Consider the following 12,806-nt stretch of genomic DNA (forward strand, 5'->3'; position numbering starts at 1 on the left):
GTACATAGACTTTTCTCCTGTGTTATTGACTGTACGTTTGTTTATGTGTAACTCTGTGTTGTTGTTTGTGTCGCACTGCTATGCTTTATCTTGGCCAGGTCACAGTTGTAAATGAGAACTTGTTCTCAACTGGCCCACCTGGTTAAATAAAGGTGAAATTAAACAATTAAAAAATGTTAAAAAGCCATCGCCTGTAGCACCGTACATCCTCTCAGGCCATGTAACAAGTGTAGGTTCTATTGACATCAGCAGTCGACGCCTAACAACAGCAGCACCTTCACCATCATCCGGGCAGCCCGGCCCCGGCATCCAACAGGGTCTGTGCTATCTGGTATTGTTGGGACGGCTCTACCCCATTGAAGTCGAAAATCAAATGAGTTAAAGTAAGGGTTAGTGTTAGGGTTTAGGGTATGGACGTCCTAAGGATCCCGGATAACACTGACCTAATGGTACATTTCAATGGGTCCAATGGTAGTGTTTGTAGAATTTGTAACGCGCACACACAGAGAGAGACAGTTGATTCTTATTAATTGGCTGAATTTTTTATTTTTTAAACACCAACTTTCAGCTATGTTAAACAATACATCCCTTTACCAATGACTATCAATAAGATTGTAATGAAAATTAAGCTGCCTTATAAAAATGCTTACAATAATGACAATTTGCAACCCCCCCCCCCCCACACACACAGTTCCCCCAGAGCTGCCCGTCAACCACCCGAGAAAAATGTTATCATTCCATTCCCCACCCCAAAGCCCCCAATGCACCAACAACCAACAAAATGAACAAAAGACAAAAAAAGACAAAGGAAAACAGGAAACAACAATGCAAAAAACAAAAGACATCAAGGACAACTAAAATCATAAGAGCAAAGGTCAACTGCATATGTTTGAGTGCACGTATGGCACTATTTCCATGTGTGTGTCCGTGTATATGCCTGTGTACAAACACCTGCACGGGCATCAGCCTCATGCAAACTGGCATTAGCTGTAACAACACTGTTAGCTGTAACAACACTGTTAGCTGTAAAAACACTGTTAGCTGTGACAACACTGTTAGCTGTAACGATACCGTTAGCTGTAACAACACCGTTAGCTGTAACAACACTGTTAGCTGTAACAACACCGTTAGCTGTAACAACACCGTTAGCTGCAACAACACCGTTAGCTGTAACAACACCGTTAGCTGTAACAACACCGTTAGCTGTAACAACACTGATAGCTGTAACAACACTGATAGCTGTAACAACACTGTTAGCTGTAACAACACTGTTAGCTGTAACAACACCGTTAGCTGCAACAACACTGTTAGCTGTAACAACACTGTTAGCTGTAACAACACTGATAGCTGTAACAACACTGTTAGCTGTGACAACACTGTTAGCTGTGACAACACTGATAGCTGTAACAACACTGTTAGCTGTGACAACACTGTTAGCTGTAACAACACCGTTAGCTGTAACAACACCGTTAGCTGTAACAACACTGTTAGCTGTAACAACACCGTTAGCTGTAACAACACTGTTAGCTGTAACAACACCGTTAGCTGTAACAACACTGTTAGCTGTAACAACACTGTTAGCTGTAACAACACCGTTAGCTGTAACAACACCGTTAGCTGCAACAACACCGTTAGCTGTAACAACACTGTTAGCTGTAAAAACACTGTTAGCTGTGACAACACTGTTAGCTGTAACGATACCGTTAGCTGTAACAACACCGTTAGCTGTAACAACACTGTTAGCTGTAACAACACCGTTAGCTGTAACAACACCGTTAGCTGCAACAACACCGTTAGCTGTAACAACACCGTTAGCTGTAACAACACCGTTAGCTGTAACAACACTGATAGCTGTAACAACACTGATAGCTGTAACAACACTGTTAGCTGTAACAACACTGTTAGCTGTAACAACACCGTTAGCTGCAACAACACTGTTAGCTGTAACAACACTGTTAGCTGTAACAACACTGATAGCTGTAACAACACTGTTAGCTGTGACAACACTGTTAGCTGTGACAACACTGATAGCTGTAACAACACTGTTAGCTGTGACAACACTGTTAGCTGTAACAACACCGTTAGCTGTAACAACACCGTTAGCTGTAACAACACTGTTAGCTGTAACAACACCGTTAGCTGTAACAACACTGTTAGCTGTAACAACACCGTTAGCTGTAACAACACTGATAGCTGTAACAACACCGTTAGCTGTAACAACACTGTTAGCTGTAACAACACCGTTAGCTGTAACAACACCGTTAGCTGTAACAACACTGTTAGCTGTAACAACACCGTTAGCTGTAACAACACTGTTAGCTGTAACAACACCGTTAGCTGTAACAACACTGTTAGCTGTAACAACACCGTTAGCTGTAACAACACCGTTAGCTGTAACAACACTGATAGCTGTAACAACACTGATAGCTGTAACAACACCGTTAGCTGTAACAACACTGTTAGCTGTAACAACACCGTTAGCTGTAACAACACCGTTAGCTGTAACAACACTGATAGCTGTAACAACACCGTTAGCTGTAACAACACTGTTAGCTGTAACAACACTGTTAGCTGTAACAACACCGTTAGCTGTAACAACACTGTTAGCTGTAACAACACTGTTAGCTGTAACAACACTGTTAGCTGTAACAACACTGCCCCTCAGTGTTTGTTTTGTTTTATTTGGACTTTATTTGTTTTACTTTGATCTTTCACCATCGTTCTATCCCCCACCAAACAACTCCAATCCCACTCGTCTCCAATTCCACATCCCAACCCTCAGCTTCCCTCAGCCTCCCTCAGCCTCCCTCAGCTTGCCTCAGCCTCCCTCAGCCTCCCTCAGCCTCCCTCAGCTTCCCTCAGCTTCCCTCAGCCTCCCTCAGCCTCCCTCAGCTTGCCTCAGCCTCCCTCAGCCTCCCTCAGCTTCCCTCAGCCTCCCTCAGCTTGCCTCAGCTTGCCTCAGCTTCCCTCAGTCTCCCTCAGCCTCCCTCAGCCCATCCCATCTCTGCTGGCCACCCTCTTCGGATTTCTATGCACCATATATCTTCCAACTATGCTGTGTTGTTTAACATACAACAGTGTTATTTAAATATACAAAAATAATATCATTTTTCAGAGACATTACATTCAAGATGGCCATGTTATACACAACATAATAATACATTCTTCATTTCTACTGAGAGATTTATCAGTATCAGATCAGTATTTACTGGGAGCACAATCATAGTATCATATTGATATCATAAATAGATGTAGTACTGACATGAGAGGTAGAAAAGTGTTCAGAAGTGGTATAAAAAAACAACAAGGCCCGGGGGGGTGTGGTATGTACCAATATACCACAGCTAAGGGCTGTTCTTAGGCACGATGCAACGTGGAGTAAATTAGCCAAGGTGCCTTATTGTTATTATAAACTGGTTACCAAAGTAATTAGAGCAGTAAAAATAAATGTTTTGTCATATCCGTGGTATACGGTCTGATATACCATGTATTTCAGCCAATCAGCATTCAGAGCTCGAACCACCCAGTTTATAAAAGCTTATAGGCAATTTTCAGAGTATTCAACAGAAAATATATGACTTGAGTGGTAAACTCAACTGCTATTTCTTCTTTGTTTTTTAAACAAACAAAGTAGCCTACAAGACAAAACACTGTTTATGACTAACACAAAGCAATCAACACTAACTGTCTCTATCCTCCTGTTACCATCCTATAGAACCACATTAACTGTCTCTATCCACCTGTTACCATCCTATAGAACCACATTAACTGTCTCTATCCACCTGTTACCATCCTATAGAACCACATTAACTGTCTCTATCCACCTGTTACCATCCTATAGAACCACATTAACTGTCTCTATCCACCTGTTACCATCCTATAGAACCACATTAACTGTCTCTATCCTCCTGTTACCATCCTATAGAACCACATTAACTGTCTCTATCCACCTGTTACCATCCTATAGAACCACATTAACTGTCTCTATCCTCCTGTTACCATCCTATAGAACCACATTAACTGTCTCTATCCTCCTGTTACCATCCTATAGAACCACATTAACTGTCTCTATCCACCTGTTACCATCCTATAGAACCACATTAACTGTCTATCCACCTGTTACCATCCTCTAAAACCACATTAACTGTCTCTATCCACCTGTTACCATCCTATAGAACCACATTAACTGTCTCTATCCACCTGTTACCATCCTATAGAACCACATTAACTGTCTATCCACCTGTTACCATCCTCTAGAACCACATTAACTGTCTCTATCCACCTGTTACCATCCTATAGAACCACATTAACTGTCTCCATCCTCCTGTTACCATCCTATAGAACCACATTAACTGTCTCTATCCACCTGTTACCATCCTATAGAACCACATTAACTGTCTATCCACCTGTTACCATCCTATAGAACCACATTAACTGTCTCTATCCACCTGTTACCATCCTATAGAACCACATTAACTGTCTCTATCCACCTGTTACCATCCTATAGAACCACATTAACTGTCTCTATCCTCCTGTTACCATCCTATAGAACCACATTAACTGTCTCTATCCACCTGTTACCATCCTATAGAACCACATTAACTGTCTCTATCCTCCTGTTACCATCCTATAGAACCACATTAACTGTCTCTATCCTCCTGTTACCATCCTATAGAACCACATTAACTGTCTCTATCCACCTGTTACCATCCTATAGAACCACATTAACTGTCTATCCACCTGTTACCATCCTCTAGAACCACATTAACTGTCTCTATCCACCTGTTACCATCCTATAGAACCACATTAACTGTCTCCATCCTCCTGTTACCATCCTATAGAACCACATTAACTGTCTCTATCCACCTGTTACCATCCTATAGAACCACATTAACTGTCTATCCACCTGTTACCATCCTCTAGAACCACATTAACTGTCTCTATCCACCTGTTACCATCCTATAGAACCACATTAACTGTCTCTATCCACCTGTTACCATCCTATAGAACCACATTAACTGTCTCTATCCTCCTGTTACCATCCTCTAGAACCACATTAACTGTCTCTATCCACCTGTTACCATCCTATAGAACCACATTAACTGTCTCTATCCACCTGTTACCATCCTATAGAACTGATGATATGGATGTGTATCTATATAAGGTACAGCAGGGCTATTCAACTATCTTCTTACAGAGGCCAGATGAAAAAAGGTTTAATTGCAGGGGGGCTGGACATTTTCCACATGTGATTATTCTTCGAAGAACTGTATAAAACAAGTGACCCACAACCACCAATAAAGCAGTTAAATAACTATTAAAAGCTTCTTAAAAGTAATTAGGTCATTTTAAAAGCATCTGAAAACTAAGCATCTCTGTAAATAACACAAAGATATGTCAAATCAGGTCATGTCAAATTCCAGTCTGAAGGAAGGATGCTTTGAATGAATTTCCCTCAGTCATTAGGTGCCTTGTTTGTCTCTCACTTCTAACGAGTCTTTGTGAGCATCCGAGAGGGCAACAGAAGGCATGTATGTGTTCCTTAGAGGTGTAGCTTTCATCATATTTTGAAGCTTAAACTGTTCAAACGCTACTGCCAAATCTATATGACGAAGAGAAAAACCCATTGACATTCTACATAGGCACCAGACTATAGACAACCACCATAGGGCTTGTCATTTTGCCACTGAACGGCGGATTTTGGTGGAAATAAAAAAAAATTTTTTACTGATCTTCTATTAATGTTCAGGGTTTAAATTCAGAAACGGGCCGGATCTGGCGCGCGGGCCGCTAGTTGAATAGCCCTGATGTACAGTATCTACTGGACATGCATATCTATGAACCTATCTAAAACATTCCCATACCTCAACCACATCCTATTAAAAGGGAAATCTGGGATTCAAACAGCAACAAAATGAATGTACCAATCCCCAGATTGCCAATCCCCAGATTGCCAGATTGAGGTTTTGAAGCCACCGGTCGGCCATATTGGCACTCCTCAGAAAAGCAGTCCTCCATAGACTACGAGTATGAGTCACAATACACATAAAACTTAGCAGTCAAACAGGGAAATGGGTCCAATCGTTTTTACACCATTCATTTTTCCCACAGGGGATTTTAGAAACACTTCAAATAAGGGCTGTGTTTCATGTAGACTTAGAGATTTACATGGTTATCAAAACATTAAATCAGGGTCTCGGACAAGGTGACTTTTATCAATGTATTAGTCTGTATTTACCCCCCCCCCCCCAAAAAAAAAAATGCTAATGTGGCTATCATAAAGAACTACAAATACCATGAGGGAAAGGGAATCATTTAAAAAAGTGTTTTTAAATGTAACCTTTATTTAACTAAGCAAGTCGGTTAAGAACAAATTCTTATTGACAATGACGGCCTACCGGGGAACAGAGGGTTAACTGCCTTGTTCAGGGGCAGAATGACAGATTTTTTACCCTGTCAGCTCGGGGATTCAAACCAGCAGCATTTTGCTTACTGGCCCAACGCTCTAACCACTAGACTACCTGCTGCCCCAAATCTCTGGATTAAGTGTATAATGTTAGCTAAATGGAGTAATGAAATGAATTGGCAGAATCTTTTTACATGTACAATTCTGGAAACTGTCTTGTGCAAGTTTTAAATTGACACAATACCTGTTAGCAAAAGGTGTCAGTGATGACACCAGAGATGATGTGCAGGACTTGCATGATGTCTATGTTGATGCGAATGAGTATTTTCGAATCGGAGAGTAAATAGAGCCGAATATTCAGTACCAGTCAAAAGTTTGGACACACCTGCTCATTCAAGGGTTTTTCTTTGTTTTTACTCTTTTCTACTTTGTAGAATAATAGTGAAGACACCAACACTATGAAATAACACATGGAATTAAAGTATATTTTTATATTTGAGATTCTTCAAAGTAGCTACCCTTTGCCTTGACAGCTTTGCACACTCTTGGCATTCTCTCAACCAGCTTCATGAGGTAGTCACCTGGAATGAATTTCAATTAACAGGTGTGCCTTTTTAAAAGTTAATTTGTGTAATTTATTTCCCTTCTTAATGCATTTGAGCCAATCAATTGTGTTGTGACAAGGTAGGGTGGTGTACAGAAGATAGCCCTATTTGGTAAAAGACCAAGTCCATATTATGTCAAGAACAGCTCAAATAAGCAAAGCGAACGACAGTCCATCATTAATTTAAGACATGAAGGTCAGTCAATCCGAAAATGTCAATAACTTTGAAAGTTTCTTCAAGTGCAGTCGCAAAAAACCATCAAGCGCTATGATGAAACTGGCTCTCATGAGGACCGCCACAGGAAAGGAAGACCCAGAGTTACCTCTGCTGCAGAGGACAAGTTCATTACAGTTACCACCTCAGAAATTGCAGCCCAATTAAATGTTTTATGGGTATTATGGCACCTCCACTGTGGAGCTCTATTGGAATGGATGGAATTCTACAGTATGTCATTGAAATGTTTCAATGACCAAATGACGTATTTGTAAGTCTTTTTTTTGTTGTTGTAGTGGGGACAGTTACATTAGTTCTTTAAAAAGTGTGTCTGTAATAGAATAAATGTGGTAAAAACAAATGTAGACATTAATAAATGCATTTCTATAGCTTCCATAGTATTATTTACAATGGAGGGGGAGTGCCCAGATGGAGGAGTGTTGGCTTTAAAACAGCCTGTCAGTCATCTAGTGTATATATAAATCATTAGTCCCTCCCTAGTCAAATGTTTTCATAGTTCAGTTCTGAGCTTCTTTCACTGGCATGTAGCCGCCACTAGAGGGCTCTATTGCCATTGAAGAAGACAGGAGAGACATCTCCAACAGCCTGCCTTGATGACTGGTACTAGTACTGGGTCCCAGGGATGGAACCGTCCCAAACCCAGAGAAGGTGAGGGGTAGTTGGGGTAAAACATCCAGCGGGATTGGTAAGGGGGTGGAACAGAATGGAAATATATTGTTAGTGGTAATAAGAGGGATATGGTTACAGGGGGTCACAGTTAGCCTGACCTCATCCTCCACACTCTCCTGGCTTTCCTGATCCTCTCCCCCACTGCCAATGCCTGAATCTGGGCTCTGAGGGGCCAAGAGTTGGGCCTGGAGCTGCAGATTATCCACACGTTCATAGGAGGAAGACATTGTGAGAGAACCTCCTCCAACCCCCATCTCCGTACCCTTTCCCCCTACACTATCCAACCCAGGTAGGGTGAAGGGAAGCTGGGGGAAAGCGGACAGGGAAATGGGTAAGGGGGTGGAGCAGAATGTAAAGTTATTGTTATTGATAAGAGGAAGAAGCGGAACAAGATGGAAGTCCTGAGAGACAAAATGGGGGGTGGATGCAATAGGCCCGACCGCATCCTCCACGCTCTCCTGACTTTCCTGATCCTCTGCCCCACTGCCGATGCCTGAATCTGGGCTTATGAGGGCCCGACGCTCGGCCTGGAGCTTCTCAACACGCTCGTAAGAAGAAACCTGGACGATATCTTTACCTCCACTGATGCCTCCAAATATACTTCTACCATACATCTCTCTATCCTTCCCTTCACCATACATCTCTCCCTCCTTCCCTCCAACCCCCATCTCTCCATCCTTCCCTCCACCCAACATCTCTTTCTCCTTCCCTCCACCCCTGATATCTCCCTCCTTCCCTCCACCCAACATCTCTCTATCCTTCCCTTCACCACACATCTCTCCCTCCTTCCCTCCAACCTCCATCTCTCCATCCTTCCCTCCACCCAACATCTCTCTCTCCTTCCCTCCACCCCCCATCTCTCCCTCCTTCCCTCCACCCCTGATATCTTCGTCCTTCCCCCCTACACCTCTATTACTATCCATCCTATCTCCTCTGTTCTCCTCCTTCCACTCATCTATCTCTTCAGTAGTGCCACCTACTGGTCCGTAAGGGGAGTGTACAGAGCAGGGTTCCAACTTGGTGGATGTGGATCCAGGCTGGGAGCATTGAGATAAGAAGTTGCTGAAGCCGGAGCGGCCACTGTTGTCCAATCTCTTCTTCAGTAGTAGTGCAGTACCGGTCTCCCTCCTCAGGGGGGCGATGGTGCCAATGTTGTTGGTAATCTCTACCTGGGAGATGTCTTCACGGTGCAAGGCAGAGTCGACGGCTTCAAAGGCGAACAAAGGACCGAGCCAAGCCTGTAGGCACGGACACACACACAGAGACAGAGAGACACAGAGAGAGAGAGAGAGAGAGTGACATAGATAGAGAGAGTGACATAGAGAAAAAGGGAGACACACACACAGAGAGAGACACAGAGAGACAGAGAGAGAGAGACACAGAGAGAGAGACACACACACACAGAGAGGAAAATAAAATGATCATTATTTATCTAAATGTTGGAGTGACTTCACTCCAACATGATGCCAATGTAAGACAATGATGAGGACAGCTCATAATAATGTCTGGTAATAAATATATGGAAACTATGTGTTTTATCTGTTTGATACCATTCCATTAGGCTCCAGCCATTATAACCCAACTACAGCCATTATAACCAAACTACAGCCATTATAACCTAACTACCACCATTATAACCTAACTACCACCATTATAACCCAACTACAGCCATTATAACCCAACTACAGCCATTATAACCTAACTACCACCATTATAACCTAACTACCACCATTATAACCTAACTACCACCATTATAACCTAACTACAGCCATTATAGCCTAACTACAGCCATTATAACTTAACTACAGCCATTATAACCTAAATACAGCCATTATAACCTAACTACAGCCATTATAACCTAACTACCGCCATTATAACCTAACTACAGCCATTATAACCTAAATACAGCCATTATAACCTAACTACAGCCATTATAACCTAACTACCGCCATTATAACCTAACTACAGCCATTATAACCTAACTACCGCCATTATAACCTAACTACCGCCATTATAACCTAAATACCGCCATTATAACCTAACTACAGCCATTATAATCTAACTACCGCCATTATAACCTAACTACAGCCATTATAATCTAACTACCGCCATTATAACCTAAATACAGCCATTATAACCTAACTACAGCCATTATAACCTAACTACAGCCATTATAACCTAACTACAGCCATTATAACCTAACTACAGCCATTATAGCCTAACTACAGCCCTTATAACCTAACTACAGCCATTATAACCTAACTACAGCCATTATAACCTAACTACAGCCATTATAGCCTAACTACAGCCCTTATAACCTAACTACAGCCATTATACCTAACTACAGCCATTATAACCTAACTACAGCCATTATAGCCTAACTACAGCCATTACAACCTAACTACAGCCCATTATAACCTAACTACCGCCATAACAAGGTAGTGCACAATACAGGGAATAGGGTCCCTTTTGGCACGTAACTTCAGTCAAAAGTAGAACTGACCTTGAAGTTTCCATCGTGATGGAGGTTGAGGCCCTCAAAGTACCTGGAGGGATCTGGTATAGGAGGATTCAGAATCTTCTTGACCCTGTCAGCAATGAACGGAAATGAAAGGAAGTTGCACTTAACCAACTACAAAACATTACATCTAAAACATGATGTTTACTTTGCAGTCCGTTGGTGTTAAAATACATCACATTTACAATGGACCCCAACCCCTTCCACAAACACACACCCACACCCACACCCACACCCACACCCACACACACACACACACACACGACAGAGAGAGACAGTACTCACTTTCCTTTGCAGATCAACTGGAGACCAGCAGGACCAGTACAACAACAGCTCCCACCATGGTGAACACCACAAAGTCCTGGTCTAGAACATCAGGACTACCTGAGAAGAGGATCAGAGGAACAACATAGAACATATTTAGAACGTACATAACAACGCCACTGTTTTACTGAAAGATTGGCATAGAAAACTCTTCATGTACATTTCTGTCTGTAAGTTTGTTTTGAGCATGTGTCTGCCTGTAAGAACGAAAGAAAGAAATAGGGAAGAAAGAAGGAGCCATTTTTCAAGATTCATATGGAAACACTACTATGCCTGCCTTCCAAATGGCAACATATTCCCTGTTTAGTGCAGTGCTTTTGGCCCATAGTGCTCTGCACTATGTAGGGAACTATAGGGCCATTTGGGACACAGCCCAAGTATATATAGGCCCACATTCAAATGTGTACTAATAACCAATGATATCACTGATGCTCTATTTACCTGTTGGCTTCATCTGGCCCAGAGTGGAGACCCATGATGCACTGGGGCTCCAGTCGCTCCACTGACAGTGTGGGTAACTGTCTGGGTCGGCTCGAACCCGGACTCTGACCTGGTACCTCCTTCCTCTCTCCAGCATCTCAGGGTCCAGGTCAAAATATGTCTGTTGTTTGATATGTTCACCTCCACAGCATCCTGCAGTAGCACAATATACAGTAGGTCTACTTTTACATAGTGTACAAAGAGAGAGACACAGTTGTTATTATCTGTCCTCTGTCTCTCTTCCTCCCCCCTCACTCGCTCTCTCACCTCCCAGTGATGTAGTTCCTGTTTCCACTGTAGTTGGAAGTCATAGTTGACTATCTTTTTTGAAATGGGAGCTCCTGGTGTCCAGGCAATTGAGGCATTGATGACGGTCGGCTGCCAGGGGATGCATTTTAACTGCCAAACACAAAACAACACAGTTAATGTACTCATAGTAGTACTAATATATTACTAATATCACTGTAACATAACTACTAGTACTAAGTTGAATTAGAAAATGTTAGTATCAGGTATGAATTAGTAATTAAGTTGTTTAAATTAATAAGCTTCAGCATGTTTGTATTGCATTATGTTGTATTAATAGTGTACTGAGTTTGAGCATTCGTATGCTGACCACACAACATTCATTTTCATGTAAATGGAGAATAAAGTCACAGTACGAGTCGTCGTAGTTGGTGTACAATTCATGTAGTAGTAGTAGGTTAGTAATAGATGACACATCGTACATAATATCACTCAAATTACTGTACACTTACTGTGGTTAAATGGTTGATACAGGTATTCAATCTGTATCACATAATCTTCTGCTTGTCCACACCGTACAACAATGGATATTTCATCCTCTTCCCAAAAGAACTGAAAGATCATTTACAGAAGTTCAGTTATCCAGGGTTGTTTGTCTATCGGTCTATATATATGCTGTCTTGTTTTATTATTATTATTATTAGAAAAACGTCATAAAAAATAATAAAAAATAAACAAATTCCTGGTTAATTTATTCATCCAGATTAATGTGTTACAAATTCTAGTTTTGATCTATAATAATGCATATATATAACCAAGCATTGGTTTTAACTTGATGTAGTTTTATAAAACTCACTGGATTGCCCTCAAAGACCAGACTGCCGCCTCTCAAGGTTGTGTTGAAACCGGCCAAGGACTTCATCTCACATTGCCTGTAGTTACAACAGTGAACCATTGTTTCAGTTAGCATCCCAAATGGCACCCTATTCCCTATATAGTGCACTACTTTAGACCAGGACTCTATGGGAATAGAGTTCCAGTGAGGGTGCATCCTTAGTCTTCTTTACCTTTTAAACCCGGGGTATTCACCATGCAGAGTGCACGGCATGTCTGGGGGTATGCATGTGTTGTTCAACACACATGTGATGTTACTGATGAAGTCATTGACACACTGTAGATCTATGAGAAACAGAGACAGAGAGAGTGAGAGAGGAGAGAGAGAGCAGAGAGAGAGAGAGAGAGAGGAGAGAGAGAGAGAATTCAATAGTTGTGGATTGGCATTGTTTAATAGCCAGTTTTATCAGGCTCTATGTCATGTTTTATA

The 12,806-nt window shown here is 41.8% G+C and overlaps 2 long non-coding RNA genes across 2 annotated transcripts; both read right to left on the reverse strand.

The window, feature by feature from the left end:
* Positions 1 to 3,366: 3,366 nt before the first annotated feature.
* On the reverse strand, positions 3,367 to 8,645 carry LOC116366489 (uncharacterized). The gene is made up of 2 exons (XR_004208284.1): positions 4,407 to 8,645; positions 3,367 to 4,366 (listed from the first exon to the last, which is right to left on the reverse strand). It is a non-coding gene; the product is annotated as an uncharacterized LOC116366489 (long non-coding RNA).
* Positions 8,646 to 11,619: 2,974 nt separating this feature from the next.
* Positions 11,620 to 12,669, reverse strand: LOC116366490 (uncharacterized). The gene is made up of 4 exons (XR_004208285.1): positions 12,550 to 12,669; positions 12,339 to 12,414; positions 11,995 to 12,094; positions 11,620 to 11,635 (listed from the first exon to the last, which is right to left on the reverse strand). It is a non-coding gene; the product is annotated as an uncharacterized LOC116366490 (long non-coding RNA).
* Positions 12,670 to 12,806: the final 137 nt, after the last annotated feature.

The sequence above is a fragment of the Oncorhynchus kisutch genome, unplaced genomic scaffold, assembly GCF_002021735.2.
Source record: "Oncorhynchus kisutch isolate 150728-3 unplaced genomic scaffold, Okis_V2 scaffold1507, whole genome shotgun sequence".
Classification (NCBI taxonomy): domain Eukaryota; kingdom Metazoa; phylum Chordata; class Actinopteri; order Salmoniformes; family Salmonidae; genus Oncorhynchus; species Oncorhynchus kisutch.